Below are 26259 nucleotides of genomic sequence, written 5' to 3' on the forward strand. Positions count from 1 at the left end.
TTGGAGAGACACAGGCCAAAGGAAACAATTCAGAAGAGGCATTAGCAAGATGGAGGGGGCACATCTGCTCGCTCCCTGCTCATTTTTATATTTTTATTATTTGCTTCTCAAACAAGATAAAACAAGGAGGGCTGATTCTGCTCCAACTCAGAATTCACAACTGCCATGTTATGGGTTGCTAACCATTTGAAATCTAATCCATTTCAAGAAAAAATCATTTCAAATACTTCACCTGCTCAGAATCCCTGTGTTTTACAACATTTTCCTAAATTTTTTAAAAATTTTGTTCTCTTTCCTGTTGCTGTGAGAAAGTCTATTGTTTGTGAGAGTCTCTCTTAATGATGATAAAGGGGAAAACAGAGAAACTGATACACAGAGTGTTGTACATTTGACAAAATAAACACAAAGGAAAAAAAAATTTCTTTCTGTCTTTCAGCTATGGTAATCCTGCATGTTAGTTGTAACAAGAGTAGGTAAATATGTATGGACAGAGTGTGAGTTTTAAGTTGACATGGTCTTACATAAAATGGCTGTGGAATTGTGTCAAATGCGGTAAGCAAATAACTAAAACAAGAAGCATCAAATATTTCAGCAGAGTATTTACTATCTGAGAATCACTAGTAAATTCAGAAAGACCACTAGAGTTATTGGACTTCTACTATGTACTGTTTGAAATATAAGTATTTAAAATAAAAAGAGCCAGACCTTTGGTAGCCATTTTGAAATCAACTTTTTAGAGCTTTTGCAAGAATCAGTTATTTATTTTTAATGTAAACTTGCACATTTAGGTTCTAGTCCTCCACAGAATTAAAGGTGGACTGAACTTTCTGCACTACGGGCCTGATTCAGCACTACTGCCGTGAAGGAGAGTTGAACATTTACTGCAGTTAGAGTTAGATCAAACCCTGTGAGTCATGGGCCCACTGGTAGTGCATAAAGTTGAGCAGGTGCGACTGTAAATCTTGCAGAATCAGGGTCTTAGAGTACTGGGCAACGGAAGATTCCAAAATGAAATATATGTATCACTTTCAGTAGCATTTATGTGTTTCACTGTGACATTAAATTCCACCTAGAGAGTCAACTCTTCAAGGTAGGGATATGTCTTATTTACTAATTTGTCCAGTGCCCGGCACATTGAGGGTGCTTAGGGTTGCCAACTTTCTAATCGCACAAAACCTAACACCCTAGCCCTGCCCCTTCCCTGAGGCCGCTCACCCCACTCACTACATTCCCCCTCCCTCGGTGGCTCGCTCTCCCCCACTCACTTTCACTGGGGTAGGGCAGGGATGTGGGATGTGTGAGAGAGTGAGGGCTCTAACTGGGCTGTGGGCTCAGGGGTGGGGCCAGAAATGAGGGGTTCAGTGTGTGGCAGGCGGCTCCAGGCTGGGGCAGGGAGTTGGGGTATGGGCTCTGGCTGGGGATGAGGGGTTTGGAGTGCAGGAGGGGGCTCCAGGCTGGGGCCGAGGGATTCAGAGTGCAGGAGGGGGCTGCGGTTTGAGGCAGGGGATTGGGGTGTGGGAGTCGGTGAGGGCTCTGGACTGGGGCTGGTGATGAGGGGTTTGGGTGCAGGAGTGGGCTCCAGGCTGGGGCTGAGGGATTCGGAGTGTGGGAGGGGGGCTGTGGGTTGAGGTAGGGAGTTGGGGTGCAGGAGGGGGTAACGGCTCTGGGCTGGGGGTGTGGGCTCCGGGCTGGGGCTTAGGGTTGGGGCACGGGCTTACCTCAGGTAGCTCCCAGTCAATGGTGCAGTGGGGCTAAGGTAGACTCTGTGCCTGTCCTGGCGCTGTGCTGCGCCCCGGAAGCGACCAGCAGGTCCGGCTCCTAGGTGGGGGGGCCCAGGAGGCTCTGCACGCTGCTCTCGCTCACAGGCACTGCCCTCCCAGCTCCCATTGGCTGTGTTCCCAACCAACGGGAGTGAAGAGCTGGTGCTTGGGGCGGGGGTAGTATGCAGAACCCCGTGGCTCCCCTGCCTAGGAGCTGGACCTGTTGGCCATTTACGGGGCGCAGTGCAGTGCCAGGACAGGTAGGGACTAGCCTGCCTTAGTCCCGCAGCACCGTCAACCGGACTTTTAACAGCCCAGTTGGTGGTGCTGACTGGAGCCGCCAGGGTCCCTTTTTGATTGGGCGTTCTGATCAAAAACCGGACACCTGGCAACTCTAAGGGTGCTATGGGAAATGTTGAATAAAAGCTGTCCCTAACTATTTATCCCAAACCATTTTCTGTATCATTGAGACTCCCCCTAATCCCCTCTAATTCTCCTTTCCCACTATCTCCCCTATCTCCTCTCTTTGGAAAATCCACATAGAAATACATCAAAAGGCAACGGGCCTGATTTTGTACCCACTCACACCAGCTTTACGTTGGAGTTACTTCTGACTTACACTTGTTTGAGATCAGAAGAGCCTTTACTGCTGCTCCCACAAACAGTACTGGTTTGTCTATCATGTTGCTGCACTTATGTGCAAGGCTCCATGTTTGTCACGGAGGTCACGGATTCTGTGACTTTCTGTGACCTCCATGACTTCTGCAGCAGCTGCTGTGCCTGGCCTGGGGGCTGCCTGAGCAGCTCAGGCAGCCTCTGGGCCAGATGCAAGGGTTGCTGCTGGGGCAGTCTCGGTCCCCCCTTCCACCCTCCAGAAGCAGGAGTTTGGGTGTGGGGGGGCTCAGGGCTGGGGGTGTGGAGCCGTGTTTACCTGGGGGGGCTCCCCAGAAGGGCAAGAGGAACTCTCCTCCCTCAGCTCCGGGCAGCCTCTGCCGGCAGGCACCGCCCCCACAGCTTCCATTGGCCACAGTTCCCAGCCAATGGGAGCTGCAGAACAGGGGCTTGGGGTGGAGTGGAGGCAGCATGGGGAGCTCAGGAGCAGGGTAGGGAGCCTGCCCCAGCTCCACCCCCCAAGCACCCGCAACGCCCCCCTCCTTGGCCGTCCCCCCCTGAGCTCCTGCCACAAGTTTTAGTCAGGGGTATATAGTAAGTCATGGACAGGTCACTCACAGGCCGTGAATTTTTGTTTACTGCCTGCGACTTTTACTAAAAATACTCATGACTAAAACGTAGCCTTACTGATGTGTAGATCAAACTCAGTAAAAGGATTAGATGGTCCTCCTGTTGGGATTTTGGACAAAAGGTGGAGAAGGAGTAATGTCCATCAGGGAGCCAATAGGCAGGGAAAGTACCAGGCGGCACTGTAAATGGGACAGTATTCGCCTGTTCTTTGCAAGTAAGTTGGTGTTACTGGCAACTGACCTTTAGGTGAAAATATTGACTGCAGTGGAGTAATATTACTTGTTAGTTATCCATTTGCAGTACTACAACCCCTACACATTTTGGTGAGAGGCTTCCATTGTTTTATTTCTCATGCTATTACAACACTGATAGCATAGCCACACATAGTCTGATCGCATAGCCAATGAATCACTCCAGCAAATAATGAAGAAATATGTTTTGATAAAAATTGATAATTGCTATAGAGAAAATGAAACAAAACATCAATCTGAAAACTCCCCTGACATAAATAGAAAACAGAGCTGTTCCTGTTGAAACTCCCACCAGACTTATTCACTAGAAACAAGTTCTCAGAAAGAAGACATAAAAGAAGTGCAAACCTAGCCAAAGCAAATTCATTTTCTTTAAAATTTACGCAAATATGTGCGGAAATTTTATTTTTAAGGCATCTGCCCAGCTCCAATAAATAAAAGTGTGTAAAAACATTAATGTAGTATAATCATGAATAATGTGCTTCAGTAAGATGACAGTCATGGCTTAAAATCACAGTGAAGGGAAGTTTCCAGTGAAGTATTTCAAACTGTTAAGAATTAATGCGTCTTTGAAATCAATACAGACAAATAAGGATTTTTTAAAATCTACTAAGTCCTCCACAAAATAATCCAAATATAAAAAAAACATGTGTCTAAAACATCTGAATTACATTAGTGGCAGAGGGAATAGAAAGGAAATGCACTTTAGTTGCATCTGTAATCTTTTATGCTCATCTAATATCCTCTGAAGGTATTATTTAGACAATATATTTCTCTATCTGGCAAGCTCAGTCATATTCCCACAGCGTGCATCAGATTTTAATGCATTTTTAACTATGCTGTTAGAGGCATACAGAACTAAAATGTAGGTGACATTTTATTAGTAGCTGTAGGCAAACCCAGATCTGGCTACTTTATTATTTATCTCCCTGTACATATGTGATCTGGTGCTTTTAACTTTATTGACTAATATTATGCACCAGAGAAGGGACTCCTCATGAAGGGAAAACAGAAAGGTCACAAGGTAAAAGAAAACTCCATTTTCATCATAGCTTTAATGTACTGCTCCTAAGGGAATTCCAGTTGCTTTAGAAAGGTTTAGATATATATGGGTGGGCCTCTGTTGCTCCTGAGCCCACTAAAAGCCTATCCATCTGTGCACAATGCAATGTAATAAAGGCACAGTAAAAAGGATAGCTTTAACTTGTGTACATTATCTAAGTAAAAGCAAGTCTGTCCTGCAGTTTATTACCATGTCTATAATTACTTTACTTGCCCCCCCCCCACATCCCTAAAATAAGGTTAATTTTTTAACATTAAGTGTGGAAGGCATAAAAATGTTACATTGCAGCATGATATTCTTTCCAATAATAAATGGGATTTTCTGCTACAATGAATGGGGGAACCTGAAAAGGTTTTATTGGGACAAGACAAAAGGTCAAAATCTAAATCTCATAGTATGAATCTCAAGTCCCAACAAGTTAGGGATAAATGGAATAACCAAAACTGGCACACATGTAAACCAAAAAAAAATATTCACCCCATCCCCCTCTGAGATATAAACTGGCAGAGAGCAGTTATATATAAAACTTCATCATACAATTGGATATCATTAAATAAGAAATAAAATTATAAATATCTTTCAGTAACTTAAAGGAAGAAACCCGTAACTCAATATTGTAGTTTTCTCAACATCCTAGGCTACAAAAACTCCTTCGAATATGGAAATCCAAAGTGAAGGTTCCTCTTGGAATGCTAGTGTCCCTGAGTGGTGTCAGAGTGGAGATGGAACCTAAGGTGCAGGAGCCTTTACTGTCTGAATGAAAACACCTACCTCTGTAGGTCCTGGCTCACAGACTCAAAGGCTGTAGCAGGCTCATCAACTGTTGTGGCCTAGCCACCACAGAAGACGACAAAGCACCACACTGAGTGGGCATGGCTTACATTGTTGATAGATTCATAGAATAAGGCCAGAAAGGACCACTGTGATCACCTAGTCTGCCCACAAGCCACAGACCTTTCCTGAAATATTTCCTAGAGCGTTTTCTTTTAGATAAACACCCAATCTGGATTAAAAGATTTTCAGTGAAGGAGAACCCACCAGAATCCTTAGAAAGATGTTCCAATGCTTCACTGCTAAAAATGTGCACCTTATTTCCAGTCTGAATTTGTTTAGCTTCAGCCATAGGATCTTGTTATAACTTTGTCTGCTAGACTGAAGGAATTCCACTCCCTCCCCTCCTGTGAGCACTGGGAAGGCACCTCTGGCCCCCACCCCCAGAACACCTGCCTGGGAATGGGCAGGTGGCGGGGGGGAAGGTGAAGAGCCCCTGGATTTCCTTCCCCAACCTGGAAGTGGGGGAGAGGACCATGTTCCAGCTTCCTTCCCCCCAGTGCTGGGAAAAGGAGAAGAATCCCAAAAGGAGCAGAAGTGAGGTGGGGGAGGGGGAAAGGGTGAACTAATGAGGGATGCGGGGGCTGAACTGATATGGAACTGGGGGGAGGGGCAGGATTGATTTGCAGGTTGGGGCAGAATTAGTTGCTGGGCAGGGGATGTCCAGACGTGGCGGACAGAGCTCCTGCAGCAGGGTCGAAATCACCTTACCCCATTAACTTGGGAGCAAGGGCAATGCTAACTGTCTGACTCATACATTGAGGATGGGGGGAGGCAGTTCAAAAGGTACATCTGAAAACACAATATGATCTCTTTTTTGAAAATCTCATGATTTTGGAGCCAAACTCATGATTTTTGATCTCTTGAGGTTGGCAATACTGAGGCTGAGATCAAGAAAAAACTTATCTTAGTTTTTTGATATGCTAAGCAGATTGAGTGCCTTAAGAAAGCTAACATCAGAAATATGGAAATTTGCTGTTAAAGCCACCTAAACAACCTGACCTCTGCCCTGCATCACCCTGTCACCAAACAAACACACGTACTTAAGGTATCAGTGACTCTGAAAAATTATCTAACTCCCTTACTCTTTGCACTGCTGCTACGAACATCTCCTTTTGTCAGAACATATTAGCTATTGTTGGAGATCATGTTAATTGTACAGTCTCACACTTCCTAGATGTTGAATTCAATTCTTATAAAGTATACTGTCCAGAATGACTTATCTAAATCCCTGATCATAGGAAAATAAATGTAACTTTTCTGCTACTGCATTTGATGAACTTTTCATAACTGCTACAAACCCACGGTTACTCACTTTTTCTAATGCTTTTTTCTTTCTTTTGAGTGATTTCATTGTACTTAACCATATAAAAATAGCTTTATTTCCTCCACTCAAAGCTTTGCTTTTCCTTGGTATCATTTATAGTAAGTCACATTTGTGTCTCTCTAATAATCTAATACATGTTCATAAAAACTATTTTTCTGCTAGTCTCTATTAGAAAATACTGGATAATATTAATCATGATTTACTGTCCCTTTGGTCATTAACTTAAGCCATGATAGTAGAATGTCCCCTCTGGCCTTAGCAGGTCAGGGACTGTGGGAGGGGAGGGGTGGAGTGTTGATTTAGTAGGTAGGGGGTTGACCATTCCATCGGCTCCTGGTAGGAAGGAAGGTAACCCACTGGCACCTGGGTCCTCCTTTTCTTCTAGTCTCCCTCCCATGTAGGGATTATGTATGAGGTGGGGCTGGGGCCAATTCAGGGATGTGAGGGAGCCAATTGGCTCAAACAAACATACCTCCCCATCCCCAACCACCTCCCAGCAGTCGTTCTTGATTCTGAACGCTGCCCAGCCCTATAGGTGGTATAGCTATCAGAGTTGAGTCTCTGGGCTTGCTGTGAGTCTGACCAGATCACCTTCTGTGGTCAGGAAGGAATTTTTTTCCTTGGAAAAAGATCGGCAAGTTGCCCAGTGGGTTTATTATAATTTTTTTTTGTTCTTCTTTCTTCACAGCATCCTGGAGGACTGGTAAGTGGGCATATGGATGAGAGAGAGTGCCAGAAAAGGTGGGGGGGGAGAGGTAATAAACATCAAAAATATTGTTGCAACTTGTGGCTGGTGTCCAGTGCAGGAGGCAGACTTCTAGGGCTAGCTCCTGGGGAAACCCTAAGCAGGTGATCGTGCATGTGTGTGTGCGTGTGAGAGAAAGACTTAAATCTCCACAGCTGCCACTCATTTATACCCTCATTCCCCCTCATGGATCAGTAGTGGGAGTTTGCTACCAGGGTCCCTCTCATTCCTTGGTTGTATGATATGAGGTCTTTTAACCCTGCATTGGACCTAATTAATGCCTGGCAGATTGGAGGGGCGGGGTGTTTCAGCCCTCCCTTCTGCGTATTAAAATTAATAGAGTTGCAGCCTGCCACTTTAAATCCATTCACATGTCTCCTGTGTATCCTGATCAATTCCCTATCCTTTACAAACTACTGCAGCCATTCCTTTTGTGAAGACCAAATACAATAGATCTATATTTTTAAAAGTAGACCAATGATCGGAGTTAATCAAGTATTCTGTGTTTCAAGGTGGATGGAGTCAACTGATGGCTTTTGAAAAGTTACCTATAAATAGGGCTGTGCCAATAGATCATTTTTCAGTTCACAGGCCATTTAATAAATAAATAAATAAAATAATTCAGTGTCATCTAATTTTTTTGAAATGTTTGGCAAATTGAAAAGTCAAAACAAATTTCATTTGGGTTGAACAAAATGTTCCCCAACCCCCATCCCCATGTGGCCCTGCACCCCCACTCCCATTCAGTCCATCCCTCCACTAGCCTTTCTGAATCCCAGTCTGTGACCATCTTCCCAGCAGCCTCATGTGCCCCACTCTGTCTGTCCTGCCCATATGTGAATCCTCACCTGGCCCTGCGGGCATAGCACTGTGAGGAATGCAGCCTCTGCTCTCTCCCTATTGCCTGTCACAGCTGGTGAGTGGCTTCCCTCTGGCACCACAGCAGCCCCTGGTGGGCAAAAGGCATAACTGCAGTGCATCTCTGGCAGAATCTATTTTCTACAGAGAAAAAAAAATCTGCAGGGGACATGAATTCTGTGCATGCACAGCGGCACAGAATTTCCCCAAGAGTACCAGTAATACTGAGTTAACTGCTGCTTTTCTCTCAGAATGCATAGGTAAATCGGATCTAGAAACTATAGCTTTCCACCAAGCAGATTTTCAGTGCAATGCATGTTCAATGAAGTGAGTGTGTTGTGAATTTGTGTGCCTTCAATACAGTAAGTGTGGATTTATCCTTAGGGAAAAGTCCAATAGAATTTAATAGGGATTGAAACAATAAAAGTTTCACAGAAATTCATCTAAATTCTACAGAAATTGTTCTAAAAACCTATAGAATTTAATATCCTTTCTTATGTTTTTTTGAACCTTACTACAGCTGATGCATAGTTCTATATCTAGGGCCCTACCAAATTCTCTGTCCATTTTGATCAATTTCATGGTCATAGGATTTAAAAAATCGTAAATTTCATGATTTCAGCTATTTAAATTTGAAATTTCTCGGAGTTGTAATTGTAGGGGTCCTGACCCAAAAAGGAGTTGTGGGGGGGTTGCGGTGCTGCTACTCTTACTTCTGCGCTGCTGCTGATGGTGGCGCTGCCTTCAGAGCTTGGTAGCTGGAGAGCAGCAGCTGCTGGCCAAGATCCCAGCTCTGAAGGCAGAGACACCGCCAGCAGCAGCGCAGAAGTAAGGAGGGCCTGGTCTGGTATTGCCACCCTTACTTCTGCGCTGCTGCCTGCAGAGCTGGGCCCTCAGTGAGCAGCCACCACTCTCCGGCCTCCCAGCTCCAAAGGCAGCAGCACAGAAGTAAGGATGGCATGGTATGGTATGGCCACCCTTACTTATGTGCTGGTGGTGGTGGGGAACCGCTTTAAGAGCTGGGCGCCTGGCCAACAGCCACCACTCTCCAGTCACCGGCTGCCCAGCTCGGAAGGCAACACAGAAGTAAGGGTAGTAATACCGTGCCCGCCCCCCCCCCCCATAACCTTGTGACCTGCCCTGCAACTCCCTTTTGGGTCAGGACCCTCAACTTCAGAAACGCTGGTCTCCCCCATGAAATCTGTATAGTATAGGGTTAAAGCACATAAAAGTCCAGATTTCACAGTGGGAGACCAGATTTCATGATCCATGATGCATTTTTCATGGCTGTGAATTTGGTAGGGCTCTTTCTCTATTGTTTGAATATAGAATGATTCAAAATACCTACAGAATTATTTTCTATTAAATTCTGTAGGACTGTTCCATAAGGGTAGGCACATGTTTCACATCAATGTTAAATTAAATACAAGGTCTTAACCTGAAATCAGACAAAATTAGTTGCTTTTAACAGCCTATGGACCATGTGCTACCAACAGATCCACACTGCAATTAGATCTTTTTAGATGGGATTCCTCAGGCCCTCAAAAGTTCCTCCAACAGGCACAGATTCCCATATACACAGGTCTTCTCTGTAGGCACTGGCAGTCTCAGAAAAGTGTGTTTTTCTTCAAAGAACATGGAGTTATGTACACAAAACACTAACTAGCAGTGAAGACACAGTATGAAATAGGAGACTGTAGAGCCACATTTTTTAGCACGTGGCATGCCAACAGCTTAATTTGTGCTCTTGAGCTTCCACAGATACGTAGTCAGCACTGATTTATCTGGCTCTATACCATTCTATATACATCACTTACAGCTAAATCAGAGATCAAAATGCAGAATCTAGCATTTCAATGCATCAGGCGGACTTCTGACACTACTTGAAGGCCTTTGGGCCCTAAGCCAGTGACTGGTTACAGGTACATTGGCATAAATGTATATGTGATAATGTGTATTATATGGTAATATCGGACATGCTATTTAAAGGAAATAGAATCATTTTTCTTCGAATATCACTCTGAAATATCAGAGGATGAGAACCACCTCAAAATATGACAGATCTTAGAGTCTCTTACTTAGTCTTTACTCTGACAAATTCCACTGCATTTCATGGGACTCAGCTTGAGGAAAGACCGAGTCGTAATAAACTGAGTAAGAACCTCACAATTCAGCCTAAGGTGAATATAAGTAGAAAATTAATTTGTAGTTAAAGTTCAAAATTTTGGGAAAAAGAGTATCATTTTCTGCACATTTTCAAAAATGCAATGTGTAAATAAAGACATGAAGTGGAATTTATGCAGTCAAAATGTAACGTGGGGGAGTGGTAATGGAGTATTTTGTGGCATGTGGCATACACGAGTGAAGTGAATGGCACGTTGTATACCTACGGCTTGTCTCTGACATACCACTGGTGAGCAGTGTCTTAACAGTTTTAGGTGGCATGCCTATTCTGAAAAGCAGGTGAGGGACAGGATTTTCACTTCATTAAAATAGATGCCATAAAATACTGAGTCATCTACCTCATGATTTTAAAATACGTGGTTAAATTTGGAGTCATCCGACTTATCTGATGTTGCAAACACTGATGGGGGCATTGGACTGCTGTATGAGAACGGTTTCTCAGATTTTTTTTAAATTTTTTTAAACAGTTCACAAGTATACAATATGTGCTGCCCATATATTTATATTGTCATAGGCAGCCTGTCCATTATCTACACTGGATCCATAGTTATCAAAAGTAAATATTGTCAGGACAACACACCCTGCAACAATTTTTGGAGTTCATTGGAACCCTGCTCTTTCATCAGAAATTTAAGTGCTTAACTAATAATCGCTACTCTTATTCTGAACCAAAATCAGAGAGCTAAACACCTCTAAAATTGGAGAATCAAAACCTGGATCTCAATTTCACATTTGCCCTTACCTCTACCAACCAAAATCCCAAACCCACAAGCCAGCAGAGTTGGAGGTTAAAGGGTCTGTTACTTCAGGCACAAGGAGCAAAGTATGTATTTCTTAATCTAGTTTATTTTAATTTCACATTGAGGAAAGCTACAAACAAATAAAAATAAAAGCAATTAGCCTCCTTAATCAGCTTAATCAAATATAGTCAGATCTTACTGGAGCTGGGGTGGCTGGCTTGCAGTGCTGAGCTCAACCCGGCATGACAATTATTGATCAGAGGGGCTGTGAGTTTAAAAAGGGTTGTGTCTTTTTTAAATATTATAGTTCTTTATTACGCTTTGTTGCTGTTCTATATCCATGTTCAGTGTTCCAGTGTAGGCAAAACTTCCATTATAACTTCCTGGCTAGGTGTTGACACCCGCCCACGGCCATTCTAATGAGATCCTAGACACGTACGAAGTTTTTGCAATCTGAATGACAGCCACAAAAAGTTTCGTGTTTATTGAAGGCCTGACTCTAACCTCATAATAGGGTTTCAATTGTGGATAGATTTTGCGCTGGCCTCAAATGGTGCGGATAGCATCCAAAGGGAGTAAGGATGGCAGGACTGGGCCCTGAATATGTTAGTAAAAACAGCTTTTTCAGGGCTTGATTGTGCAAATTGCACAAAGGCTAAACGAGTGCTATGGAGACACTCTGCTCCAAGGGGAGCACCACAAGGCATCCTGCCTTTGGGTAATGAAGCTTATTCCCTTCATGTGATGTCTCTGCTCTCTGTAGAGTGCTGTGTGCCATTTTGCCAAGTTTGCATTACATACCTGTTCTCTCTTGGCTGAAGGGGATGCATATTCTGCTGGGCCCTTATGTGGGCTGTGCTGTCGGTGATGGCTCCTTGCAGTCTCTACCACACTGTATCACTCAGCGAAATCCTGAATTTAGCATGAATGGCCAGTCCTCCTTGCTGCCAACAAACAGATCTATGACTCTTTCCATTTCAAAGTTGATAAAACCTTTAGGGAGTACTCTCACTGTCCTGTACACACTTCTGAAACCCTACTTACGTCACACGTACGTGGGGTTCGCTGTGCAGTATTGGGGAGCCAATGTAGTTATGACATAGCAGAGCAATTGAAAAAAAATCCATGCCTTCCTTTGAGTATCAATAAAGTCATGCCATTTTTTAAGCTCAGGCCATCTCAAAGTTTCAAATTTTTGAAACATTTTTGTGCTGATAAACCACATTTTTCTTACAAACTGTCAAAATTTCAAAATTTTTCAACTAGCTCAAATGCAAATTTTATTGAGAGGTGCTGCGAGAACATTCTCAAAGGCCTGCATACATGACAGGACCTAGGAGTAACCACCACGAGACTACCTAAGCAGAGAAGATGTTCTCAAGATAAGCAGGTACACAGTGTCTCTGCTCTGAAGCCTGCCAATAGCTTGTGGTATGGTCAAATCCTATGGTCCTTGCCTACTACTTCCTCAGGGACATGTCTATTGAAGTCAGTGCACCCAGTCTTGGTAGTTTTACTTGGTCTTTAGTCAGACAAAACTCCCAGGGCTGGCTGAGAAGTCCAGTCCAAATCTCTGAGGGGGTAGATATAGAAGGAAAGTTCAGCAGAATCTAAATGTCCTCTCTAGCCTTGGGAAAAAGTCTGATTTCAGTTGGAGTTTTGCCCAATAGGGACAGAGTGAACAAATACCTAAATTGGCCCATTAGGAACAAAATTATTCAGCAACATTTTCTTTTAAATTTAAATAAAAGCTTTTTATCTTTAAAAACAGGCCCCAATGTACTTATTACACTGATTTATAAAACTGGCCACTCTATAAGGAGGATTTGGGGGAGTTGAACCCAAATCAAAATGCCTAAGAATATGTATGGAAATGTTTGACAGAACATAGAGTTTCAGAGTCCAGGTTAATACAGTTCAGGCCATTCATATTGTAGAGATTATGATTCTGTTTGGCAGGAAGTTTGCATTATATTAAAGTGTGAATTAATTGACCTAAACATGATTTTTTGTGGCTGAATCAAACATTTCTTACTGATGGAGTTTCATATGTGATGTCTCTGAGTATTTTCATAGTCTTATAGGCAGTGTCTAGGTGCTTAAACACATTATAGTTTTTTTCCCTTCAGCCAGGGGTTCTGGAACTAGGGGTGCTCGGAGTGGGGCAGCACCCCCTGGCTTGAAGTGGTTTCATCCTATACAAGATTTACAATTTTGCTCAGTGGCTTTCAGAACCCCCCACGCTATAAAAATTCTACCAACGCCACTGCCCTCAGTTAAAGGTTAACATTAATAAATAAAACAAAACACAAAACAAAACAAGCCCTCATACTAGATGGATGTCTGTTACAAAGTATTTCTGCTGAATTTTAATCCAAAAAAGCAGGATTTAGTGCTGGTATTTTTTAATTAAAATCCCCATCACTCAGCTCCTTTTTTGTCCTATGGAATATCTATCAATCAGGAAGAATTACAGCAGGATGTACCACTTGGCAGGAGGCCATTCTGTCCCCTCCACCAATCCTGCCACAAACTTTTTTCTTCTCCCACACCCACCATTCATTAACTAAATGTACTGAATAAACCTGAACATCTCAACTAAATCCTATTGACCCTGGATTTGCTGCTTAATGCTAAAACCCAAGTGACCCATATTTCTCCTGTTGATACTTCTATCACTGACGGCAGCCAGCACAGAAAAATATCTCAGTTACATTAAAATATTTAAGGAACAAGATTTACAGAACTCATTATTCAATCTTTCTGCTACTGTTCATGAACTTTACATAAGCTCTTGCTTCTTGTGTGGATTCATTCTTTCCTTTGGTGCTTCATAAGCAACAAAGTGCATCTGTTGCTTAGCAAATGGAACTGGCAAAATGCAGTTATTAATATGATAGATTTGGATTTAAAAAACAACATTGTCTTAAAAATTCTGTGCAACTATATTTCTGTGCATTCTACATGTTCCTGCCAGAAAGAGTTATTAGAATTTACAGAAAAATATAATTACAGAAATACTTTATTTTCATAGGAACTCACAATGAATTTGCAGCATTAAAAACTGCTATTTCAGTTTATTTTTAGACTTCACCGTGGTTTGTAATTAGTGCAATTGCTATCTTTCGATGTTTATAATCATTTGCTTTGCTGCTTCCATATACGTAACAGAGACCTCTGAAGGTTATTCGGAATCTCACGCCTCCTTGTTGCGGAACCCACCCCATGCACCCACCTTGTAACTGTTACATCTGATCTGCCTCCGCCTCCGCTGCCAATGCCTCCCTCTGCCCTTGATAACAAGCATCCTGATGCTCACTTCCCAGCTCTGGATCCTTTATGCAATAATCGTCCAAAAAGAACCCATAGCTGACTTCCCTCCCAGCTATAGAAACCTCCCACAATAGCACTCAACAGCCCTTCATCCTGACCACCCTTAATTGCCAAAAGCTGTCATTACCCCTCACTCTGACTAGCACTCAACCTTCCTCCTGCAACTTCTCACCAGTGCGTACTCTAATATCCCTGGCCTAATATCCCTCCCCTTTCTCCCAGCTTCTGAAGACCCTCTTCTCCAAGCAAGTGTCCCATGCACCCACAGCCACTTGGCCCCAGCCATGTTCCCTGGTAGTTTTGGAAGCCTCCCACACTGTATACAGGTGTCTTCTCTTCCACGATACGTGCAGCATGGAAGAAGCTTGCTGCCATCTTTCCCTGCCATAAGAGTCTGGTCCTTAGTAAAGATGGACGGCCCGATTCACTCTTGCGCTGCACCAAGTACAAAGTGAGGGCAACTTGGGTACAAATTATTACCATTCAGGTATAGTAACTTTTTGTACCTAATTTTCAAGGATATAAATGACTACACCAAGTGCAGGGTAACAGAATATGTCTCATAATTTGCAGGGGACACTGACAAAGCGTTCAAAACTTTATCTGTATATTATTCAATGAACAAGCCAGTGTTGTGAAATTTTGTACTAAAAAAATACCAGCCAAATCAGTTCTAATTAATGTCAAACACAAATCCCCTCACAAAGCCTAATCGTAAACGGAATTCTGAATAGCATGGGCCACATCCTGAAGTCCTGACTCAGTTTATAACTCAAATCCTTCTTCAGACAAACCTTTGTGGGCATAAGAACTGAGTAAAAAGGATCTATCCCTATGGCAATTAATAATGCACTAAAATTAAAAATTATAAACTACCTGAAAGAAAATCAAATCTAGCATTCAGGGTATGGAACAGACATTATGCACTAAGAATATTACCAACATGACTACTGTGAGGCCGTTTAAAATAATGATGCTTTCTTATGCTACTATTTTTCTTGCTAATATCACTAGCAGTGCACTTGCTGGGGTTTTAGCTTCTTTAAAGTACAGAAAAAATATGTTCATTCACTTAAGAATAAACATTTAATATAGTCACATCTCATTGCATTATCACCACATACAGTATGCCAAGTGTTAAAATACAGTTCTTGAGGGAACTACCAGCTATTGATTTTAACATTATGAAAAAGTTCATAAAGTGATGAATAAGAGGCCAGCAATTATAAGGAACAGTATTGGTCCAGACAAGAAATACATCCACCTGAATACTTATTTTATGACATATTTGTGGATTGAGATGATAAATATACAGGGGATCTTCTTTCATAGTGCACAAGCTATATCAACTTGTATAACTGCTATCGATATTCTTCATGTACCTTTACTAAAGATGTGTCGTTACTCCTCAACATGTTTTCATGTTTTTCTCTGACTAGATTTTTTTTTAATACAACAGCTGCATCACTAAAAGGTTTTTTAAAAATAAACTGCAAGTATCCATCAGAACTATCCATAAACCCTTTATTAAGCGCTTGTTAGGTATGGCTGGTTCTTAGAATCCATTTTGAATAATCCAGTGACAGTGCTGGAACTTTGCACCAGACACGGAGAAAAGCAGTGGACAAATGGGTTACCAGTTACTTGACTCCATTTTTCACTATCGTTTCACTTCTAAAAACTTCATATAAAGAAGGAAATAAGTGAAATAGCTGGGTCTGACAAAGGGATAATTTTGTAATAACACAATTCATATTTCTTTTTTAAATTTGAAGGCACGCATGCACAGTCACTGAAATAATTTCCTGCTGTGACTTGACTTCGTTGAGCGTAATTTTACACTAGATCATGTGGCTATTAAATATTCAGTTCATATATATTGTAAAAAATGATCATCAGGAAACAGATCAAATAAACTATCTTCAGAAATACAAACATAACAGAAATCATATGGATATATTTAAACATAACAGGACTGTTTAAATATACAGCATTAAAAATAATTCAGATCTTCAAGATGCTTATATGAAATTATATAACAGATGTGTCACATGAATTTAAATGTAGTTAGCCTTAACGGTACAGTTTTTCCATCCTAAAAATAATAGTTTGACTTTTAAAAAATCCAGAGACCTACGATGATTTTATTACCATTATTATAACATTTTTGTTAATTTGCTGAATAATACTGAATTTTCCTTAAGTAAAATAAATATGATGTAAGAAGTTGTACTTTTTCTTTATTTCTCTTGTCCAATGTACAGCATTAGACTATACAGTTGTTTACTTAAGTTCATTCATTAGTAAGGTAAAAAAAACCCAAGACTTTGGAATGAAATATTAAATATGTTCATGTAACTTCAAATGAAACCTCCCTATGTGAAAAAATATTACAATTCACTTGATTTTTTACTGTAATGCCAGTTTACAATATGTCAAAAACTTCTTAGCCTCTGCCTTTCTAATCATACCACTACAGCTCGTGGTTTTCATAGCGAATAGCTTGCTCTTGCCTTTCCCCGTTTCACATTAAACTTACAGCAAACTATTATCGGGGGTGGAGGGGGGGCTCTAAATGGTGTTACAGTATTTAAATTCTCAAGCTGCAGACTCAGGCTGAGTTACTCACCAAAATGAAGCACACATATTTCCAATGACAATCCCTAATACATATTTTAATGTAGCACACTTGTCCAGACGATAAGCCACACATATAAAAACATCTCCATTCAAATCACTTTTCAAGCAACTTGTTAGTTTAAATCTTTTAAAGATTTGCCCATTGTTAGGCTGCCCTAGTCATTCGGATGTCACCAGTAATAGTCAGCTAGATAAACAAAACTCTGATCAGAATCATAATGCATATGGGACAGCAAATAAAGCAAGCTGAGTTTCAGTCTTCAAGCTTCAAAGAAACGTGTCCTTCAATTGCAATCTAACTCCTGAAAATAACATACCATTTCTAATACTAAAGATTTTCAGCTAAAACCCTCTACATCATCTGAACAAATAAATCTGACTGGTAGAAGTACTGACCTGCTGAGCTGCTCTCAAAGCCCGCACTTCAAATGCAAAGCTCAGCCACAGTGTCCGAACAATTTCCTTCTGCACAGTTATAGTGAGTGTGGTCCCTCTATTTGTCTTCTGATTCCAAGGGTGGACAGATGGCCGGGAGCCCTGAGCCCTACTGGAATGAGGCAAAGCTTTGCTTTTTTTTTTTTTTTCTTTTTTCCCCTCCCTCTCCTCTCCCCTGGTTTAGCCCTTGGCAGATAAGCCAGAGTCAGGCACAGTGAGCTCACCACACCCCTCCACCAATCATTGCAATTAGTGCCACATGAGAGGAGCGTCTGCCCAAAATCTGCTTAAGAAAGGGCCAGAGGGCAGGGCAATCTCCTTTGCTCAACAATGACCAGAAGCTGCTATAAATATCCAAACAAAAGCACTGTCAAGGCCTGGAATGTCACATTCTAATGTGATAAAATTGTAAAGACTCTCTCAGTGTACAGCAGGAGTACAGAGAAATAAATGAGACAGAGATTAAAAACAAAACCCACCCAAGCATAGGAAATATGAACATGCTATCAAAGTTGTCATTTCTAGTTATAGATTGCTATGCCTCCATTAGTTTTCTTGTGTAGGTACTATATAACTCACTCAGTAAATCATGTGTGAAAGCTGCTAACTAATATGTATAGGTATCAGAGCACATGTCCACTAGATAACTGACTTAGGGTAGCAAGTCGGATCATCTGTGGCCCCGTCTTCCACAGTTGCAGTTGGTTATGTCATGTCAAAAATGACACGTTTTCCATAGCTTGAACATATTAATATGAGATTCACTTCCATAAAGTTATTACTGTGCTAATAAACTACATACACTGTTGTATGTTTGCTCCCAGGATCAGGACCTGAGTCTCATCCCACTTACACCACTTTTACACCAGTGTAACTCTACTGACTTCACTGCCACACTAGAGCTACACCAGTGTATGTGAGATCAGATTCTGGCCTTTGGTTTTGAACTATATTGCTGGATAATGGGACTTAAAACTAAATTACAGATTACAAAAAAGGATTTAGCAAAGTGGCTCACTATACAGTGACCAGACCTAAAGCATGTACATTACTTTGCAAACATCCAGTTCCCATTGCGGCTGGTGACAGCTGCTTGCTACAAGTTGCTGGGCAATGCTTGCTGTGGGGAGGGGAGGAGTTTCAATTGCATTCCACTGCTTGTAAACCCAGCAGTCTCTGAAGGATAGCAATTTCCAGCCTGTTGATGGTAGGATGACAATAGCTAGGTTAATGTGAGGGGAAGTGTGCCATAACAATTCCCTATTTCCTACCACAGACACTCCTAAATGTAAAGGAGTACTTGTGGCACCTTAGAGACTAACCAATTTGTTTGAGCATAAGCTTTCGTGAGCTACAGCTCACTTCATCCGATGAAGTGAGCTGTAGCTCACGAAAGCTTATGCTCAAACAAATTGGTTAGTCTCTAAGATGCCACAAGTACTCCTTTTCTTTTTGCGAATACAGACTAACACGGCTGCTACTCTGACTCCTAAATGTGAAAAATGTTTCAAGGGTGATCAGGTGGGTGATCTATTTATCTCTCTTCTCCATCTATCAAGTCAGTGTATTCATACATCTGTGCACAGTATGTAATTCTATAATTTACACACACTAACATAACACCCTTGCGTGATACTAGAGCAGGGATAAAAACCATTTGAAAAGGTTCCTGAATTGCTGTGGTAAACTATTGTGCACCAAATTTCTGTCGAAAACAATGGAAAACATTTTATTCCCAGGTACTACATTGCACATAGTTGCAGGTACTTCCACAATGAAAAGTGCTTCTTTTTATTAAAATGCTTAATATGTGGGTCTGAGATGGTTTACTTGTTATGGTTATCATCCAAGATGGATGTCTTAGTTCTTTTTAAAAAAAATAGACTCAAAGGGCTTATCTAAACAGTGGCAGTAGTGCACTCTACAGGGGTATGATCTCTAAAGTGTGTTGCACATTATTGGTCCGTGAAGACCCTGCTGGTGTGCTTTAACATAGTGTCATTTGAAACAGTACTACGCTACACTCATTAGGGAACCATTAGTATGCACCAGCAAGGGTCTGGTGTATTTCTCCACCATGTAGACAAGCCATAAGAAATTGGGGGTAGTGCACTGAGCATAGTCATAGGTGCTGACTCTGTCGGTGTTCTGGGGCTGGAGTGAGGGTGAGGCCTGGGGGAGGGGGCAGAGCAGGGGCGGGAGAGGCAGAGTGGGGCAGGGCCTTGGGCAGAGCAGGGTGAAACACCCTTTGGGAATAATAGAAGTCAGAGCCTATGTGCATAGTGATGGATGAACTTTTAGGTTTAATTCAAGAAATACATCTAAAACGCTTAAGTTTTAGATACATCTTATACAAAATCCTTTGACCCACAGGGAGGAATTGGTAGTGAGTCTGAAGGTAAAAGTCAATTTGGGTGACAGTGACCATGAAATAATAGATTTCATGATTCTAAGGAAAGGAAAGGAGTGAGAGCAAAGAATAAGGACAATGTACCTCAAAAAAGCAGACTTGACAAACTCAGAGAACTGGTAGGGAAGTCCTCTGGGAAGAAAGTAGTTCAGGAAAGTTGCCAGTTCCTCACAGAAACAATATTAAAAGGCACAACTACAAACTATTCCAAATGTAAAAGGAAAGAGGAAGAATAGTAAGAGGCCAATATGGCTCCATCACGAGCTCTTTAATTACCTGAAAATGAAAAAGGAATCCTACAAAAAGTGGAAACATGGTCAAATTGATAAAAAGAGTACAAAACAACAGCTCAGGTATGTAGGGTCAAAATAAGAAAGGCTAAGACACTGTGAGTTACACCTAGCAAGGGACATAAAAGGCAATAAGAAGAGGTTCTTTAAATACATTAGGAGCAAGAGAAAGACAAAGGAAAGCATAGGTCCTCTACTTAGAGGGGAAGGAGAGCTAATAACTAATGACATCAAGAAGGATAAGATGCTTAATGCCTATTTTGCTTCAGTCTTCACTAAAAAGGTTTCAGAGTGGTAGCCGTGTTAGTCTGTGTCAGCAGAATGAACGAGGTGTACTTGTGGCACCTTAGAGACTAACAAATTTATTTTATAAATAACTTTATAAAGAAATTTGTTAGTCTCTAAGGTGCCACAAGTACTCCTTGCTCATTCTACTAAAAAGCTTAATGATGACCAGATACTCAACACAATTAACATTAACAACGGGGAAGGAATGCAAGCCAAAATAGGGAAACAACAGGTTAAAGAATATTTAGATAAATTAGATGCATTCAAGGTGGCAGAGCCTGGTTAAATTCATCCTAGAGTACTTAAGGAACTAACTGAACTAATCTCGGAGCCATTCGCAATTATCTTTGAGAACTCCCAGAGGACAGGAGAGGTCCCAGAAGACTGGAAACGGGCAAACATAGTACCTACCTTTAAAAAAGGAAACAAGGAGAACCAGGGAATTATAGACCAGTTAGCCTAACTTCAATTCCTGGAAAGATACTGAAGCAAATTATTAATCAATCAATTTGTAAGCACATGGAGGATAATAGGATTATAAGGAATAATCAGCATGGATTTGTCAAGAACAAATCATGTCAAACCAACTTAATTTCCTTCTTTAATAGGATTACTGACCTAGTGGATGGGGGAAGCAGTAGACATGATATACCTTGATTTTAGTAAGGCTTTGACAAGAGTTCCGCATGACACACTCATAAGCAAATTAGGGAAATGTGATCTGGATTAAATTATAATAAAGTGGGCGCACAACTGGTTGAAAGACTGTACTCAGAGTAGTTATCAATGGTTTACCAATGCTGGCACATGATGGCATATATCACATTGGTAGATGTGCAGGTGAACGAGCCCCTGGTGGCGTGGCTAATGTGATTAGGTCCTGTGATGGTGTCAATTGAATAAATATATGGACAGAGTTGGCATTGGGCTTTGTTGCAAGGATAGGTTCCTGGGTTAGTGTTTTTGTTGTGTGGATGCTGGAGAGTATTTGCTTCAGGTTGGGGGGCTGTCTGTAAGTGAGGACTGTTCTGTCTCCCAAGATCTGTGAGAGTGAGGGATCATTTTTCAGGATAGGTTGTAGATCTTTGATGATGCGCTGGAAAGGTTTTAGTTGGGGGCTGAAGGTGACAGCTAGTGGCATTCTGTTATTTTCTTTGTTGGGCCTGTCCTGTAGTAGGTGAATTCTGGGTACTCTTCTGGCTCTGTCAATCTGTTTTTTCACTTCAGCAGGTGGCTATTGTAGTTTTAAGAATGCCTGATAGAGATCTTGTAGGTGTTTGTCTCTGTTTGAGGGATTGGAGGAAATGTGGTTGTATCTTAGAGCTTGGCTGTAGACAATGGATCGTGTGGTGTGTCCTGGATGGAAGCTGGAGGCATGTAGGTAAGTATAGTGGTCAGTAGGTTTCCGGTATAGGGTGGTGTTTATTTGACCGTCGCTTATTAGCATAGCAGTGTCCAGGAAATGGACCGCTTGTGTGGATTGGTCCAGGCTGAGGTTGATGGTGGGATGGAAACTGTTGAAATCACGGTGGAATCATGTTGAAATCACATCAGCCATGCCATCAGGGGCTCGTTCACCTGCACATCTACCAATGTGATATATGCCATCATGTGCCAGCAATGCCCCTCTGCCATGTACATTGGCCAAACCGGACAGTCTCCATGCAAAAGAATAAATGGACACAAATCTGACATCAGGAATCATAACATTCAAAAACCGGTAGGAGAACACTTCAACCTCTCTGGCCACTCAGTAACAGATTTAAAGGTGGCAATTTTGCAACAGAAAAGCTTCAAAAACAGACTCCAACGAGAAACTGCTGAGTTTGAATTAATATGCAAACTATAGATACCATTAACTTGGGTTTGAATAGAGACTGGGAGTGGCTGGGTGATTACACATATTGAATCTATTTCCCCATGTTAAGTATCCTCACACCTTTTTGTCAACTGTCTAAATGAGCCATCTTGATTATCACTACAAAAGTTTCTTTTCTCCTGCTGATAATAGCTCATCTTAATTAATTAGCCTCTTACTCCACCTTTTCATACTCTCTCTCTCTCTATATATATATATCGTCTTACTATATGTTCCATTCTATGCATCTGATGAAGTGGGCTGTAGCCTACTAAAGCTTATGCTCAAATAAATTTGCTAGTCTCTAAGGTGCCACAAGTACTCCTGTTCTTTTTGCAGATACAGACTGACACGGCTGCTACTCTGAAACCTACAAAATGGTGAATAACTGGTGAATAACTAGGTAATAGTATTGCTGAAAAGGATCTGGGGGTGAGAGTGGACCAGAAACTAAGTAAGAGTGGTCGATGTGATGGAGCTGCAAAAAAGGCTAATATGATTCTGGGTTGTATTAACAGTAGTGTTGTATATAATAAGACACAGGAGGTAACTATTCTATTTATTGCTGGTGAGGTGTCAGCTGGAGTACTGTGTCCAATTCTGGGCACCGCACTTTAGGAAAGATGTGGACAAACTGGAAAGAGTCCAGAGGACAGCAACAAAAATGACCTAGGAGGAAAGGTTAAAAACTGGGCATATTTAGTTTTTAGAAAAGATGACTGAAGAGGACCCGATAACAGTCTTTCAATATGTTAAGGGCTGTTATAAAGAGAATGGTGATCCATTGCCTTATATGCCTACTGAAGGTAGGACAAGAAGTAATGGGCTTAACCTTCAGTAAGGGAGATTTAGTTTAGATATTAGGAAAAACTTTCTAACTATAAGGGTAGTTAAACTCTGGAATAGGCTTCCAAGGGAAGTCATGGAGTCCCCTTCATTGGAAGTTTTTAAAAACAAGTTGGACAAACATCAGTCAGGGATGGTCTAGGTTTACTTGGCCCTGCCACAGCACAGGGGGCTGGACTTGACATCTTGAGGTCCCTTCCAGACCTATATTTCAATGAGAAAATCATGGGACAATCCTGTAAGGACAGAGTTGCTTGCCAGATTTCCAGTTTTGGCAAGGTCGGAAAACCATTGTTATTTGTTTAATGAAGGCTCACGCAGAAGCATGACAATAAAATCAATAAAAACAGTGCAATGTAAGTATCTTTGGGCCAAGTCCTAAAGTCCTTACCCAGACAAAACTCTTGCCTAGTTACTAAGAACCGAACAAAAGCTTCATACAAGTAAAAACCTTTACTCCAGTGGTAACTGGTGAACAATTTTAAATAATGAATTTACATGGGAAAAACAATGATCTATCTAGACAGCTGCACAGTTTTGAACACAACTAGCTTGGTAAGAGGACAGCAAGAAGTCCAATATAAATATTAATCTAACTGAGTGAAATAGCCTCAGACAACAGTGACATGCCTGGTATAAAACTTTAGATGGACAGACAGAACAAAGACATGACAATTAAAAAAAGGTTACTAATTTTTTTTTCCAACTTCCAAAGCAGGTTCCTTCTCAAACTAATTGTCAGTTGGACCTTACTGTTTTACAAAATGCTTCTCCCATCCATTTTTGCAAACTATGGATAAAAGTGATCGAGGAATCTTTCTACATCCTAAAGGATGCTAAAAATACACAGTGAGGAAAACTGTACCTATGGAAATGTGTATCAGCATGGTACTCTCTTTAGTAAGCTTGAATGTGCTCAAGACATTGTGCTTTATGGACCCAACTGCAGGACGGGTAGATGAATCTGACAAAGACATCATTGACGTAAATCACATACTCCTCAGAAATATCCCAAAAAGGAGCTTTATATAGGAAAGCTTCTGTTCAGTGTGCTGTACATCTACATTTTAAAAATGTTGATAAAAATCTGCTGCCAATAAACTAGCGGCTGGATTTCCTGTTTTATATATAGTTATTGCTATTATTCCCTGAGAGCTCCTCTGTTTAACTCATGACCCTGATCGCAACTTGGAATAGATTTATTAGAATTCAAAGTTTGACATAATGAGCTCTGAGAGGAAGCAACCCTATATATGGAAAGCTATCCTTACGTATCAGTTGAAGTTTTCCCTTAAACACTGTTTTATTTGATAAGTAAAAAGTGACAACACCACCAAATCACGTAGTATTAATGCTCTTTTCTTTCACATGTCCCTGATCTTGGAAAAAAATGGATTATGCTATTTCTTTGTCTGAATAAAATGTTGCAGTTCCGGAGATAAAGATGTATTCAGTTGAGCAATTAAATAGCTAAATAAATGAATCAGCAGAGCAGAAGTGGCAGATTTAATTACTGCTTAGAGCTAGGAAGAGGAACTAATTATGGGGTTCATGAACCACATGCCACTCTTTGCTTTAACCACGTGCTTCGATTCTTTTGGATCAAGCTCGGCAAATACAGCACCAACATGCACCAGAATAAAAACTATTCAAACTTTGAAAATAAAGTCTAATCTTTGTCTAAAGCACAAGCATACTCAGTACTCTGTTTTAATGGCCTATGTTCAGTTGAATAGATAAATCAGTAGACAGTCTGAGCAAGCTTCTGTTGAATGGGCAGAGCATTAAAAAGCATAGTTCTCCGAAGACCAAGCATAATCAAGTTCACTGGATATGAACAGCATGAAGGTTGCAACACAAAACTGCACATGCATGGCAATTAAGGCATAAAGCATATTGATGCATGAAGTAAGCAATTAAAGGCCCTGTTCAGCAGAAAGTAACCATAGTTTGGGAATTGCAAAAGCCTTGGGAGGTTGCTGGTCCTAGCTCTAGAGAAGGCACCTATTCTATAGGTCTGTTTGCCATGACAAGCCATAACACAATTTTTTAAAAGTCACCTCTATAGCTGCAAGTTGCGAAGACACCGCAGGAGAAAAAAAGCAGGGAAATGAGCTTCCCAGCTCTTGTGGTCCACCCCATTCCCGTTTTTTATTTATATGATTGTCTTTGCTCTTTTCTTGTAGTGCTGATGCAAATCGTAGTTAACTTGAGCGCTAAGTTCATTCTCCTGCAGCACTGCATTTGAACTGGGAGGTGGACAGGCAGGCATTGCATTGGTTATCTTCAAGGTGTTCAATGGGCTAGGCCAGGGGCGTCCTCCATCCATATAGTCGAAGTAGGCAGTTGCCTAGGGTGCCAAGTTAAATGGGGCGCCAAATTTGAGGGGAAAAAAATCAAATTTAAAAAAAAAGAAGAAAAAATGAAAAAGATGAAAAAATTACAAATAAAATAACGAAGATGTCATTATTTCAATTCCCGTGCACGTATGGAGGGAATATGAATTATAATTAATTTCTCTACATTTCTGAGAATTTATTAATATGTCAAATCTTATTTATTGCAAAAATAAATAATATTTTAGCGAATTTTTTTTTCAATTTGCGACGTAGGGTCAAGATGACCCACTCTGCAATTTTGATAAGCAATAGCTCAGCCACAATGAAACACATCCACCAACGGAAAGAGCTGGAATGCTAGTGACAACTAACTTGGATATACATCAAGGTTGCATAGCTGGAAATTCATGTAGGGTGGAGATATTGTGAGTTGATACATGTCAAATGGTCATTTTAACACACTCCACAGGTAGGTTAAGAATTGAGCAAATACTGTGGAAAACTGTGTTTCTTGGTGCCAAAGAATAAAGAATAACGTCTTTCAGCATTATAAATCCAAAATGTGAGTCTCTTTAAGCATTATTAAACTTTAGCATTATTATCTGGCTGTATAATTATCAACTTTTCTTTGTTATAACTGGTTTCCATGTAATAAATAAGGTTCCATGTAATAAATAAGGTTCATAAAAGAAAAGTAACAGCGTTAACACTTAATAGACTACGAAAGTGATGTCACACTCCAAGTGGGTAACCTTGAGGAAGGGGATTACTTTCCAAACAACTGGTGTCGGTTATAAAATTGAAAAAGGTCATTAAAGC

The 26259-nt window shown here is 41.1% G+C and overlaps 1 protein-coding gene across 14 annotated transcripts in view; it reads right to left on the reverse strand.

Annotated features, from left to right (window-relative positions):
- The window catches only part of LOC140907213 (poly(rC)-binding protein 3), a 712448-nt gene that overhangs the window by 181979 nt on the left and 504210 nt on the right, over positions 1–26259 (reverse strand). Inside the window, exon 1 of one of the 14 annotated variants that reach the window (XM_073332626.2) lies at positions 17371–17473. The exons of the other annotated variants lie outside the window; for them this stretch is intronic. The gene's annotated coding sequence lies outside the window, so the exon portion shown is untranslated. Of the gene's footprint in view, positions 1–17370; positions 17474–26259 lie in introns of those variants that run through there. 14 annotated transcript variants of the gene reach the window in all.

Source organism: Lepidochelys kempii, chromosome 2, assembly GCF_965140285.1.
Source record: "Lepidochelys kempii isolate rLepKem1 chromosome 2, rLepKem1.hap1, whole genome shotgun sequence".
NCBI lineage: Eukaryota > Metazoa > Chordata > Testudines > Cheloniidae > Lepidochelys > Lepidochelys kempii.